We start from the raw sequence: 13,356 nt of genomic DNA, 5'->3' as shown, positions 1-13,356 counted from the left end.
TTACCTAACTCTTAGATTCACTCTCTTAAATCAGTGACGTTAAAACTGAGCCTTAGATGCATGCCTCATATCTTCCTTTTCGAAGATACAGCCAAATGAAGACCTGATTCTTTAATCAGGTATCTCATATGCACAACAAATGATCTTGAGTGTGAGTTAGTATCCTCATAAAGCTATACATCTTTGGCCATCCACTAGAATGTAAAATCTGTTACCATAGCTATAGTGACCTACACATCAACTGTTTGGCCTCGGGACTGCTAGATACAAGATGTGAAATGCACCCTTTGATCTCTGCTACAGGAACTGCAGGAAAACAGTTTTAACTAGACCTTTAATAGGCCAAAACGATCAAAAGAAGAGTTAACTAATAAAGGACTCTGACCCACAGCGCAAGGCAGGTAGCACTACATGTCAAGAATGTGTAGAAAACAGGTGTTAAAAGACCTCAGTTCCCTGATGTAGGTAGGTTTGATCTTTCACAGGTGTGATGATTTTAACCTCTGTAGGATGCCCATTCATCATCGTTTCATTCATCACCACTGAAGATCAATGGACACACCATTTTTAGGCCAAACACAGTATATGCAGTAACATATTGAACAAAATAGCATATGAGGGAGGCAGAAGGGAAGAAGAAGGGGATATTCATACTTGTTAGCATTGAATTCTTAATTTAGAAGCCAGTTTTTCTAATCCTTCAATGCAGAAAGACAAATTACCCTGGAGCAAAAACTCTTACAGAGGTGTCCAGAGAAAAGCTGTGTTACAGAGAATGTGGCAAATGACTCTAAACTCCCATTGCTAATATCTTTCCCTAACTCCGTGGTGGGAGCAACAAGAAGGAATGGCAACTGGTATATACTCAGTTTCAGATATTCAGGGTCACAGCTGCAAAAAAATAAATAAAAATACTCAAGAACACATATAGCATTAAGAAAAAGGAGACTTCAAGGCCCCTTCCTTAATCTCTTGCTATAAATCCTCTTGCATATATTTTATTTGGCACAAGCTATTTCAATATATAACACCAGCATTTTTCAAACCAGTCAACTCTGATTTTGAACCCTGGAATTCTAAAAAGAGGATGGTATCTTCACCTTAATTCTTTATTTCTGATTTGTCTCTATGATAATGTGTGTGTGTGTTTTATTTATTTTCCTTATTTTTGATACTTGTGTAAGTGAAATAGACACTTAGCTTCATATTAAGAGTGACAAAATCTGTTAAACACTTAGTGATATAAAACCAACGATTAAAGAAACCCTTGCACACTGATGGTGCCTTTAATAATTATTTCACAAGTCTGAAATCAGGTGTCATAAGAATTGCAACCAGTAATGGCTCTAATACCTTTTAAATTGATTACTAAGGATCTATTTCTACTCACCAAGATAGAAATAAGCCAAAGACTGCTGCAGATATTTTGATTTGTACCTGAAAGTTTTCCAACCTTTAGAAAGCCTCTGTAATAAGTCTAATTTTGTGTACTTTTGCCCAGGCTTTCTAATGTAGACATGAATAATGCATGGAATGGACAATACTTTTAAAAAATAGATAGAAATAACTAATACAAATTTACATAATAAATAGTTAAAACAAGAGTAAACTGTGAACAGGAGTACCACTTAGGCTAAAAGGAGAATAAAATTCAGGCATAGAAATTAATTATCAGAAGTAAAAATTACCTTTTCTCCCTTTAAACCAAGTTACATAGTATTGGTCCTTGGAAGTAAGCATACTGGGTACTGTGCAGTGAAGGAGGCTGAAAGTGGTATAACAATTCAGTAGTGTGTTATTTGTTAGCACAGAATGAAGCGGCAGGGGATCTTTTGCCATATAACCGATTTCAGTCATTTGTCCCTCTGCAATGTTTTTGGAGGTTAGCAGTATTTGAATAAAAATATTTCAAGTTTTAATATTTTACAAAGCACTTATGTTTATATGATACCCTCAGCTCAGCTGATGTGGTAATATATGGATGCTTTACCAAGAGATGAAGAAGAATGTGTACTATGCACCTTAGAAGACGTGGGTTACAACACCCAGATTAAATATTTGTATTTCAAAAATTCCAACATTCACATTCCTGATATGAGTAATAAAATTGCCTAAACTCTTAAACATGACTTCACAACTTCACTTTTATCCACTTAACTGATCCTTCACGAGACAGCAACAATATATTTACATAACATTAGTTCATCAATGTAATGGAGAAACCAATTCATTAGGGGTTACTTTTATCTCATCTAAATTTAAAAAAAAAAAAACATTTTTGGGTATCTAAATTCAGGATTATAACTGTCTGGGGTCCCTATACAGTCAATGAAGATAAAGAGACAGAGAGAGAGAGAGAGAGAAGGTGAAAACAAGAGCAATTCTGCCATGAAGGAATGTGACATTTAACTTCTCTCTAACATATGAAGAGGAACTTTGAAGTGCTATCTAATACTAGACAATGTTCACATTTTGAACCAAAGCTTCAAATTTACGGATGCATACAGGCAACCAGTGGCCTGTGGCACTTCTGATTTGCTACTTAAACCCACAGTTCAGCATGCCTAAGGACATTCCTTGGCAAAAGGTAGTAGAAAAAAGTGGGCTTTAGAGTTGCTAGGAAAATGAAAACCTCAGGACTCATTCCCAGTTGCTAGTAGTGTAATTAACAGATTACTGAAATAAACACAGTTCAAGTATTATAATTACAACTGTAATACTCTCAAGGTATTCGCATGGTACAAAGGCACAGGCCTCATGATTCATTCAGTTTCTTCAGATATCGATGAACCACAGAGAAGATGCCACCAGAACAAAGAGTTACCAGACAGATACTGCATCCTTTGCCATCACTGTGAGGCAATGATCATGTGCAAAGGCTGTCCTCAGAAGCGATATGTTACTTGTTATCAATATAGGTGTGATCAGCTTGCCTAAAAGTAAGCATGGAGTTTCATTTGAGATACCCTGTTGTATCCTACCTGGCCATAACTGTTGTTCCAGAGTAGCATCGTGAAGGTGGGGGTCTCACATAGATCCTGTGTACCAGCTGCCTGCCCCAAAAGAATGTCTTTCCGTATCTCGAAACAGCAATAAATGCCTATATTTAGATGAAAGACTGTATATTGCTTTCCTTCAAGCCAAAAGAATCACTGAACAAACAGCTACTTTATGAGAACAGAAGCAGCAGAATCTGACCTAGACAATTTTTGCTACTTACACCCCTTGGGATGAATATGTGCCAAGTACATTTAAAATGCTGTCTACGGACTCTCTTTCCTTCTCTTGGATTAGAGTGACTGTCTATCTGAAAGGGGAAACAGGATAGATATGATCTAATTTACATTTAAAATATACCAGGATTTGTGGTTAAAGGTGTAAAACAATACACATTAAAGGAAATGTCAAAGTCATTCATAAAGTAAAATCTCTTTATAGGTTGCAATACAAGCAGAGATTTTATCAAGTTGTTATTTTTTCTACATTATGTTTATTGCAAATTTTATAAATTCTCATTTCATATTAATATTCAGTATTTGTACTGTATGTGGACACTATGTAAACATGAATGTTCACATTGTCATGTTGTTATGACAATTTGGTTCATTTTTTATAACTTCCATAAATTATCTATGAAACTGCAAACTAGCTTTATCACTGGCATCATCATTTTCAGAAGCATATTAAATATTTTGTGAAAAGTGTATCAACATAAAGGAACAAAGGGAATAGCTCTTCATATTTGATTATTTTATGATATATTTATATAAATACTTAGTATGGTATGTTTGATGACTGCAATCAGGCACCTGGGACAAGATCAGAAGAAAAAGCTTTACAAGAGTGTCATTCTATAATGAATTTAAATCACTGAGAATTTGCAAGTGAAAATAATAAGATTATTATATCTGTGTAATTTCTGGGTATGGTGTAAGTGCACTGGGACTGGCACCAGCATGCTTTGAACTGCTGCAGTGACCTGGTAGACCTTTTGCTCCTTCAGATTCATTTTAGAGGTCTGATGTCTCTGGATAGATTTACCCCATGAGTCAAGGCCTGAGAAAATTCATTCATGTTCATGCTTGTAAACCCCTGGGACGAAGTACATGTAAAGAAGGGCCTATGACGTTACATTAGATTTTAACAGCAGGAGAATCATCACCTTTCTGGCATTTTCTCTTCAAAGACAAAGGAAGATAAAGCACTTGCTTTCCTCTTATGTGAAAAGCCTAAAAACACTATAGAAAGTAGGTAGGACACCAGAGTTTCTCTATAATTGAATGGCAATCTGTCTATACAGCAGAAGTTTCAAAGTAACCAAGCATGCCTAGTGCTTGCCAGCAAGTAGGAAAGCGTGAAGCCACATGAGTAATCTGTCCAACCAGTTGAATAAGATTGTATTGCTATAAGACACTATTTGGCATGGGTACTTACCCATTCAAAATCATGTTCCCTTTTAGAATTTATGGGGTTTTAATTAAATTAATTAATTTGGTTTATCATGGAATGCTATAGATAGGTTCTATTGGCTTAGAAAATTAAAACACTTCCAGGCTAATTGTCTAGAACCTGTTCATACTGCCTAATTATTTGCTGATGAGACAAGGACCCTCCTCTTTTTAAATATGTCTTACACCATTTTGAGAAGTTCCAATGCAGTTACACACATAAATACTCCTCGACACATAATAGACAAGCAGGTAAAGTCTAACATAATTTTCAACTTTTTTGTCAATAGTAGTATAGCAGAATTCCTGCCCCAAGCATTACTCAGAGAAAGAGATGCCAATAAATCTCTTTTGTTTCTGCAGCATAAATGAATGAAACTGTGAGGGGTTTTGGCAAGTTAACATGTTTTTCTACATATCAGTAATTTTCATTGTAGGGGAAGCTCAGATGCCACTTCAAATCATTAGGCAACAAATTAATCTTAAATCAGCAGGAAATTACACAGAATGTCAGTGAAGCAAAGGTGAGGCTGCGATTTAATTTATGGTATTGACATATGTTAGTTCCAACTGGGCTTCAAACAAAACTTTTTAGGATAAACAAATCAGCATTTGCTTTGCTGGAAAACTTCTGACTAACTCTACTGACAACCTACACTTTCCACTGGCCTGTTGCTGTCCAAGAGATCTAATGATATGTAAGGTGTTAAACTAGTGGATGTCACTTAAAACCTTGGAAAGATTATGTAGACTTACATGTGTCGTCTTTCTAATTCCACTCTGCTGACAGCTTCAGATTTTCCGGTACCAAAATAGAGTGTTTTCAAGGTGAAGGTGCAGGTCTGGGACATCTAGAAATAATACAATACAGTTCAGTAAAAGCATCATTAACTGGAAAGTATTATATCCTTCTTGTGATATGTGAAAGCCACATATATGCCAGTGCAATCATTTCACATGACTGAAACGCCATGTAAAAGTGTAGCCAGTGTTGCCACCACTGTTACCCAGGCTGTTGGGAAATGTTTTGTCATTGTGACAAGGGCAAAGCACCACCAATCAGACCCTGTGGAACCAAACTCACAGGAGTAGTATTGAACTATCAGTGTTTTCCTAAAATATCTCTTAAGGGAGGTCAGCCTATATTCAGACACAGATCCTAAAGAAACATTGTATTAAGAACTGAGTTATGCAAATGAATTGAGTTACAGCAAACACAGTACAGTCCTAAGTGTCTTCAGTGGTAGTATGGAAAAAAATATCACGGTGTGGAAATACTAGGATGCTAGGAGAATAAAAAGGAGAATAAAAAAACCTCTATAGCCATCTACAGAAATTAGTAATTGTCTTTTACAAAACTACAGACAAGGAAAGTTCTTGTGGAAATCCTTACTGGTCTGAAGAATAAATTGGAATTATCTAGGACATAAAATATTTACTTAATTTGAATAATTGTGTATATATAGGTGATATGCATGGGGGTGGGGATGTCATAATGGAGGTACCTTGACAGGCTTAAGAAGTGAGCCAAAATAAACCTCAAGAAATTCAACAAGGCTAAGCGCAAGGTCTTGCACCTGGGTCAGAGCATTCACCAGTATCAATACAGATTGGAAGATGAATGGAAAGTAGCCCTGCAGAGAAGGACTTGGGGATATCGGTAGATGAAAAACTGGATACAAGATACAAGTCAGTAATGTGCACTTACAATCCAGAAAGCAAACAGTATCCTGGGCTGCATCTAAAGTGTGACTGGCAGGACAAGGGAGGGGATTCTCCCCCTCTATTCTGCTCTCATGGGACCCCACTTGAAGTACTGTGTCCAGCTCTGAGGTGCTCAGCACAGGAGAGACATGGACCTGTTGGAGCAGATTTCTTTGAAAACCACAAAGATTTGATGTTTCTACATTAAATTTCCTTCCAATTGTTTGGGTTTGAAAGTGCTTGGTCTAAAATTAAATATATACATCATGCAGAAGGAAAATGTACAAATCATGCAAAGCAAGAAAGACCTGATTATTTTTGACTGCCTCTAATTAACATGTTTCTACTGTTGGCTACCTGTATTTTTCCTTTGAGGAGTGCAATTCATTATTTTGTTAAAATTAGTCTGCTAGATCAATGATCATCTATATATGCTACTACTTCTACTACTTTATAATGCTACTGCTTTATAATGCTACTACTTCTACTACCCACCCCAAATAAGTAATTTCATTATGGGTTCTGTTAATAATGGTAGAAACAGTTTTGTTTGTGCTGGTCAGGGAGTACAAGGAATGTGTTGGTTTTTATTACTAAACAATGCCAGAATCCCTTTGCAAACTCCAGAGAATTTGTGAGCATTATTAGAAACTCATTCACAACCACATATGAATCACTATGGTTTTCCTGAGCAAGAATGCTTTACTCTGAGTAGGGTATTACGCATAATAACTGTGCCACTAGTAAACATCACCCTGTTATGTTTTTGCCTTCTATCCACATCTGCTTGACAGACTGTTTCAGTAGCTGTTTCCTTCTGCCTCTGCTCAGCTATTCTAACTCCTAAGAATCTCTGAGAACTCAGCCAAACAAGAATTTACATTCACTGTTGCTAATGCCTAGAATGTTGATACTTTTAATCTGTTTTCAGGTATCAGGTGATATAAATGAAAGACCCTCCTATATGACACCCTTTTCTCAAAGACTTCTGAGAAAAGGAGATACTTATCCTAATTCTAATCTTAGAACGTTCTGGTAAGAAGCTTCCTCCTGAGCTCAAGCAGAATATCCTTCTCTATCTAAGAAGAAACAAAAACAACAGATAAATAATAAGCACAACTATACAGATTATCTCATATTCATCATCTATCCATAAGATTGAGTCAGAAACATGGCCCCTAGCGCTCATTAGGGACAAAAAATAGAGAAAAAGAAAGAAAAGGAACTGTTCTGAAAGTGACTCAGCTCTTAGTCAGGCCGTTTGATTGTTTACAGTCTTTTAGCCTCCTCAGTGCTTTTATGGGAAAAAATATATTCTTAAATGAACAGTGATCTTAATTTACATGTTGCTGTGATAAACCTGTAACTAGGCAGGACAAATCTAGTCCTGATGTTTCTGGATATAGGATGTTAGTTGAATAAAAGATATTAGGCTATTAGAGAACACGCAAAGATGAGCAATGAAGATGGTGAAAGGGCCTTGAGGAAAAGCCATATGAGGAGCAACTCAGGTCACTTGGTCTGTTCCGGCTGGAGGAGACTGAGGGGAGACCTCATTGCAGTCTACAACTTTTTTGTGAGGGGAAGTACAGGAGCTGGCACTGATCTCTTCTCTGTGGTGACCACTGACAGGACCCAAGGGAAAGTCCTGAAGCTGTGTCAGAGGAGGTTGAGGTTGGATATTAGAAAAAGCTTCTTTACCAAGAGGGTGGTTGGGCACTGGAACAGGCTCCCCAGGGAAGGGGTCACAGCACCAAGCCTGATAGAGTTCAACAAGTATTTGGATGATACAGTCAGGTACATGGTGTGACTCTTGGGGATGGTCCTATGTGGGGCTAAGGATTCTCACTTGATGATCCATGTGGGTCCTTTCCAGTTCAATATATTCTATGATTATCTTCTGTGATTATCTTTATAAACAATGAAAGACTTATTTTACATCAAGAGCTTGACATTTACAAAGTGACTCCTTGACATATTGTGTCATGTATTGTGAACTTTTAAAATAAAGACCCAAGATGAGCACACATTCAGGAATTATATTAAAAGAGGTTTGGGTTTACTCACATTAACACATTAATTACTGACAAAATGTCTAGAGACTAAATCTTATTTATTTTTTTTATTTTTCTTTTAAATGCATCATCATGGAGAATATGTTTTTTTCTCAAAATAAGAAATGGTATATTGTTATTATACTGGACTAGGATTAGGTGTTTTCCCAGCAAGGTCTTTCACCATCTAAGGAAGATTTAAGTCTTGCTGATCCTCAAGGAAGCACAAAGATCTCTCCCACTCAAGTGGTGTGGGAGTAGAAACCAGGAAATGGCTAGGCTCAAATGAGATGCAAAATTATTCTTCACTTCTACAGTCCACTTGTGTTCCCACTGAAGGGTAGTAATAATTACAACTATTATAAATGTTGACTCTATTTCTCTATTTCACCTCCTTGCTCTGAATTTGTCTGCATTTATATATATATATATATATATGTATATATATAAAATACAAGACCTATTGTCTTTTGCAAAATATTTTTGGAGTTTTATTAATGATTTTACTACCAGTATTCCTTTAAAAATGCTAGTCAAGCAAGTTCTTGCTTTTAGAACAAAGCCTTATGGCAATGTCAGACCTGTAGTTAGAGTCCTGAGTAAAGGCAAAAAGATGTTGAAGGTCACACTCTGTGACCTGCATTGAAAATCTGAAGGCAGCATAACCTAGTGGAGGATCACTATGTCGTGATTTACCCCAACCAGCTCCCCCTGTCTTGAGAAAGTAACAATTTGTTATTGGGCCGTGTCAATAATCATTTACAGAACTAACACGGATACCCAGGAAGGTTTATGAGAGAAAAAGTAGATGATTTTGACATTTAGGTTCTTCCCCTTCCCTCCTACTCTCTTTTCCAGGTGTGGACTTTTCACCTCTGATACAGTAGCTTGCAAAAGCACACACACCTCACGTGCAAAATACTAACTGAGTCCTTCAGATTTCTGTGCCTCCGATGGAACAGCATCACTATACCTCAGTGCAAAGCCATAGTAGACCCAGGTGGCCTTTTATCAGCCATGGGGGTCTACAGGGGTGAGAAGAGACCAACAGCTGCCCTGTGTTATACACAGCTGATGCCAGACAGCTCCAGCAAACCCATGGCAGGACACAGCAGTCAAGCCAGTGTTACCTTTGGGAAAACATATTAAATAAATGACAAAATTTATGGACCAGCAGAGGAGGAGAGAAAAAAAAATCCAAAACTTAAGAGGGAAAAAAAGCAAAGTGAACACCAAAGTAAAAGCAGGAGACAAATGAAGTTCTCCATGGGGGAGACAGTGGATATTTGACGAAGGGCAAGGAGCCCCATGGAGAGTCCATGCTGGATCAGAGGAAAAGTATGAGGAGAAAGGAGCAGCAGAGACAAATGCTTATATACTGACCATAGCCCTCATACTCCATTTCCCAGTATACCATGTGACATGAATGAATGAGATGGGAGTAGAGGAGTGACGATGAGCCCAGGAAATGGAAAAGGAAAGTTATTGCTTTAATGTTTTTAATTTTTGTTTGTTTCTCACTACCCATATCCATTTTATTGCTAATAAATTATTTTTCTCAAGGCAAGTCTGTTTTACCCACCATGGTTATTATTAAGCAATTTTCCTGTTATTACCTTTACCTTTACATTCTTCTACCTGGTTTTCTTTCTTTCTCCTTTCATCCTACTGAGGTGAAGGAAGTGGGTGAGCTAATTGAAATTATTATGTATTATAGTAAAATAATATAATAATATCCTTCATTTGGCTCAAAACCTGAAGAAGAAGCATCTTTGAATTGTTTAGATTTGAAAAGGAAAGCGATATATATTTGCAAAGTCAAGAGACACAGAGACAGATATAAAAAGGTGTCTGGGGCCAAGCAACCTGAAATCACTCTAAAACAACCAGCTCCTTTCAAAAAAAGGAAGATAAAATTAATAATCAACTGTGTCTACCTGAGACAGGGAATCAGTGTAATCTGTAAGTCAAAAGTCTTACAGTATTTTTTGAATTGTCTTATGGTACCTCTGATAAAGGTATGCATTTACCCCAGGATAAAATAAATCCAAAACCAAAAAACAAACACCAAAAAAAGCCAAACTTACTATTGAAAGAGCTGATCTAATACAGGACAGCACTTTTTGGTTGATGTTCACCTATATGAATTTCTCTGTAAAATCTTTTCATACTTCTTATTTAGAATATGAGGCATGCATGCTGGATGAAATGTACAGGGGAATAGAGTAAAAAACAGTTTAAGTTAAACCTTTTGAGCATCAAAGACGTTTTTTCCTTTTCCCTTCTAGAGTGACTGTATGGTTTTTCCAAAAATCCTTTGCATGTTATGACTTGCTCCACAGAAGAATTACCATCCACAATACATTAAGATATTTTTTGATCTGTGATTTTCCACATTGGCATGTCTATGGGTTATATTCATATAATTCTTCTGTGCCATCAACAGTTTTTGAACATAACTCAAACATGTCCAGACTGGTCAGTCTACTCTTGAATTCCCAAGTAGGTATTTGAAAAAGTCAGTGATCATTTTCCCTTTTTTCACTAAACAAACTCAATGGGATGCAGAACTCTTGATGATTTATTAAATGGTTCCCTTGTAGTTGGAAATCTTACAGCAGCTGGCCAACAGCTGCAGCACACCCCAGCAGTCACTCCCTCAGTCTTCAATCTGTTGGAAGGATTTCACTTTACTCATAACTGTGCTTTTGGTTTTCAGTGGGATGATCCCAAAATGCCCAGGCAGTTTGTTCCATTCAGCTAGTCTAAGGCATTAAATAGTCCAACAGCCACTTCCTCTTAACTCTGTCTAACTTCTCTACATGAATGACCCCTTCTTGTTCTTATATTAAGCCCCTGGAGAGGGTATCTGTACTCATTCATGATGTTATTGGGTTAGTGTCCATTTAGAATTTGTGAGCTCCAGTATAAAATTATGTGCATGGACCTTATATTTTTTTTCTTTTCTACATGTGCCCAAAATAAAGAGGATTGCAACAGTGGGCACATTATACCCTGTTCTAAATTACATCCTGTTCCAAATTACATTAAGTTTACTGGGCTTGTGATTTCACTAAAAGAAAAAAGAAAAAAATTGATAGTCTAATATGAACACCTGAGGAACATGGACTTAAAGCTGGTCTGGACTCATGCGAAGCTCTTAATTTAGGTAAAGTTATAAATATTGCTTGAAGAAATAATGCTTCTGCCATGAGACTGGATTTTTTGTTGTTCCATGTGGATGCTGGATAATATAGTCTCAAGCACATCCCCCTGCGGTAGGTCATACTGTAGCCTCCACTATTGGCTCTTCTTGCAGAGATCAGCATAGAAATCATTGCTGATTATGGGGAGTTTTGTTCTTTTTTAGACAGAGATTGTATCAGTCATACTTTGCCTTGATTTTCTCTCATGTGCTGTATTTTGTCTAAAAGCATCTGGTGGTATATGGTGTCAGACACAGCTGATTGGCCTTTGAACACTGCATCTGCGCCCATATCACTTCAAGCCCAACTTCAGCAAGTTGAATGATGTTCAATCCTCAGCCAGGACATACTTTCTCAAGTGAAATTCAGCTTGCTTGAAAAGAAGGTGGTGTTCAGCCACTGGTGACAGACAGTTTATAAATTACTTCAGTGCTTTATCTTTATAATCCTATATTAAAGACATTGGCTTGATGGGGTTTGGCTCTTGAGCATCCTTCCCTCTTTTTAGAAGTGCTGTAACACAAGCTTGTAACAATTTCTTTGAGGTTGTCTCCGTAGCTTAGCATAAGTTATACAACTGGATCAGCCAGGCATTTGTCATTGGTCCCAAATGCTATCCCTGAAATAAGTCTGCACTTTAGGCAGATTCACTTGCAGTGTAATGTGAAAATGGTACCTATGATGGGGCAGCCACTGGATCCAAAACTTTTCAGTTTGTCAGCCAAGAAGTTTTCCTGTTTCAGAATTTACAGGCTGTAGAGGAGTAGGTGCAGTTCAGGTGTCTTATCCTTTTGCTGGTCAAGAAACATTACTCATCCCTGGTTACTCACACAGAAAAAAAGTCTGCCAATGAGAAGCTGTGACTACTTGAAGCAAGACTGTGATCTAACTTTCCAAATGTTAATTCACTAAGTCCTACCAGACCTTTTAGAAACTGCTGGAACTGAATCTGCTTTAAATTATTCTATTTTAAGTGATCACCAGAGTCTAGTCTGACATTCTGCATAAGACAGGCCAAGGAATTTCACTGAGTTCTCCAGACCACAAATCCCTTCTTAGATCCATCAAACCTTCATATCTTTGTCATGCAACTGCAAAATCACAAAGAGTATGTGGGGTCCTTCCAGGTTGTGAATTTTTGGTTTTGAATCCAGACCTTTAGTTATTTAAGTAATAATATAAGATACTTATGTTAAGACAATGAGTTCTGGAAAACTGTTGTAGTGTGCTAAGATTACTTGCTATGGAAAAAGGGAATGAAACCAACTATTTCCTGTTAGAACACCATTTCAATAAAATAATCCTGAGTTCGAGCTTTGAAGAATTATTGTCACTCGGTTTTAAAACAATTTTCCTTTTCACTTTGTAAAGCATCTTAAATAGGCATCTGATCCTGGCAGAACTGTAGGTGAAATGGACTTCTGTATTCACCAGAATGGCCTGCAACTTTCCTGCATGACAAATGGGAGGAGCAACAAAAGAGGTGTGTATACTTCCTTACTTAAAAGTGTATTTTCAGATCTTTATTTCTCCCTAAACATGCTAAAAAAACCCAAACATAGAAGTCCAGAAATTCTAAAAAAGATTATGCCAGGTGTTTTGAGGGAATGCTATGGGAACAGATGGCCTTACTGGAGGAGGTAAAATAAAAATTTCTAGATGCTATATTTGAAACCTGGTAAAGGAGAGCAGCTGAATCTGGAGGATGGTGCCAGAATCTACCCTCTGATTTGAGTGAAGAACTTGACAGAAATGTAGAACCAAAGCAATAAGGTCTGTATCCCTTCTTAGTTCAAAAAATCAGACTGAAGGCCAAAACCAAATTAATAATATAGCCTTCACATGGAGGCTGTTCTCTGACTTCATGTGTGCTACCATACATGGCAACACTTGTATAAGTCTAAAAGCTTCCACAGAGCCAGCACATGTAATCTCCACTGCTGG

The 13,356-nt window shown here is 37.2% G+C and overlaps 1 long non-coding RNA gene across 1 annotated transcript in view; it reads right to left on the bottom strand.

The window, feature by feature from the left end:
- LOC126649781 (uncharacterized) overlaps positions 1-13,356 on the bottom strand; it is a 50,640-nt gene that overhangs the window by 21,881 nt on the left and 15,403 nt on the right. The window contains exon 2 of the long non-coding RNA XR_007631170.1: positions 5,205-5,299. This is a non-coding gene — a long non-coding RNA (uncharacterized LOC126649781). The remainder of the gene's footprint in view (positions 1-5,204; positions 5,300-13,356) is intronic.

This window comes from Myiozetetes cayanensis, unplaced genomic scaffold, assembly GCF_022539395.1.
Source record: "Myiozetetes cayanensis isolate MyiCay16 unplaced genomic scaffold, myiCay2020 scf5-8, whole genome shotgun sequence".
In the NCBI taxonomy this organism is placed as follows: domain Eukaryota; kingdom Metazoa; phylum Chordata; class Aves; order Passeriformes; family Tyrannidae; genus Myiozetetes; species Myiozetetes cayanensis.
Note: the sequence above shows the minus strand (reverse complement) of the source record. Positions and strands in the feature narration are given on the sequence as shown.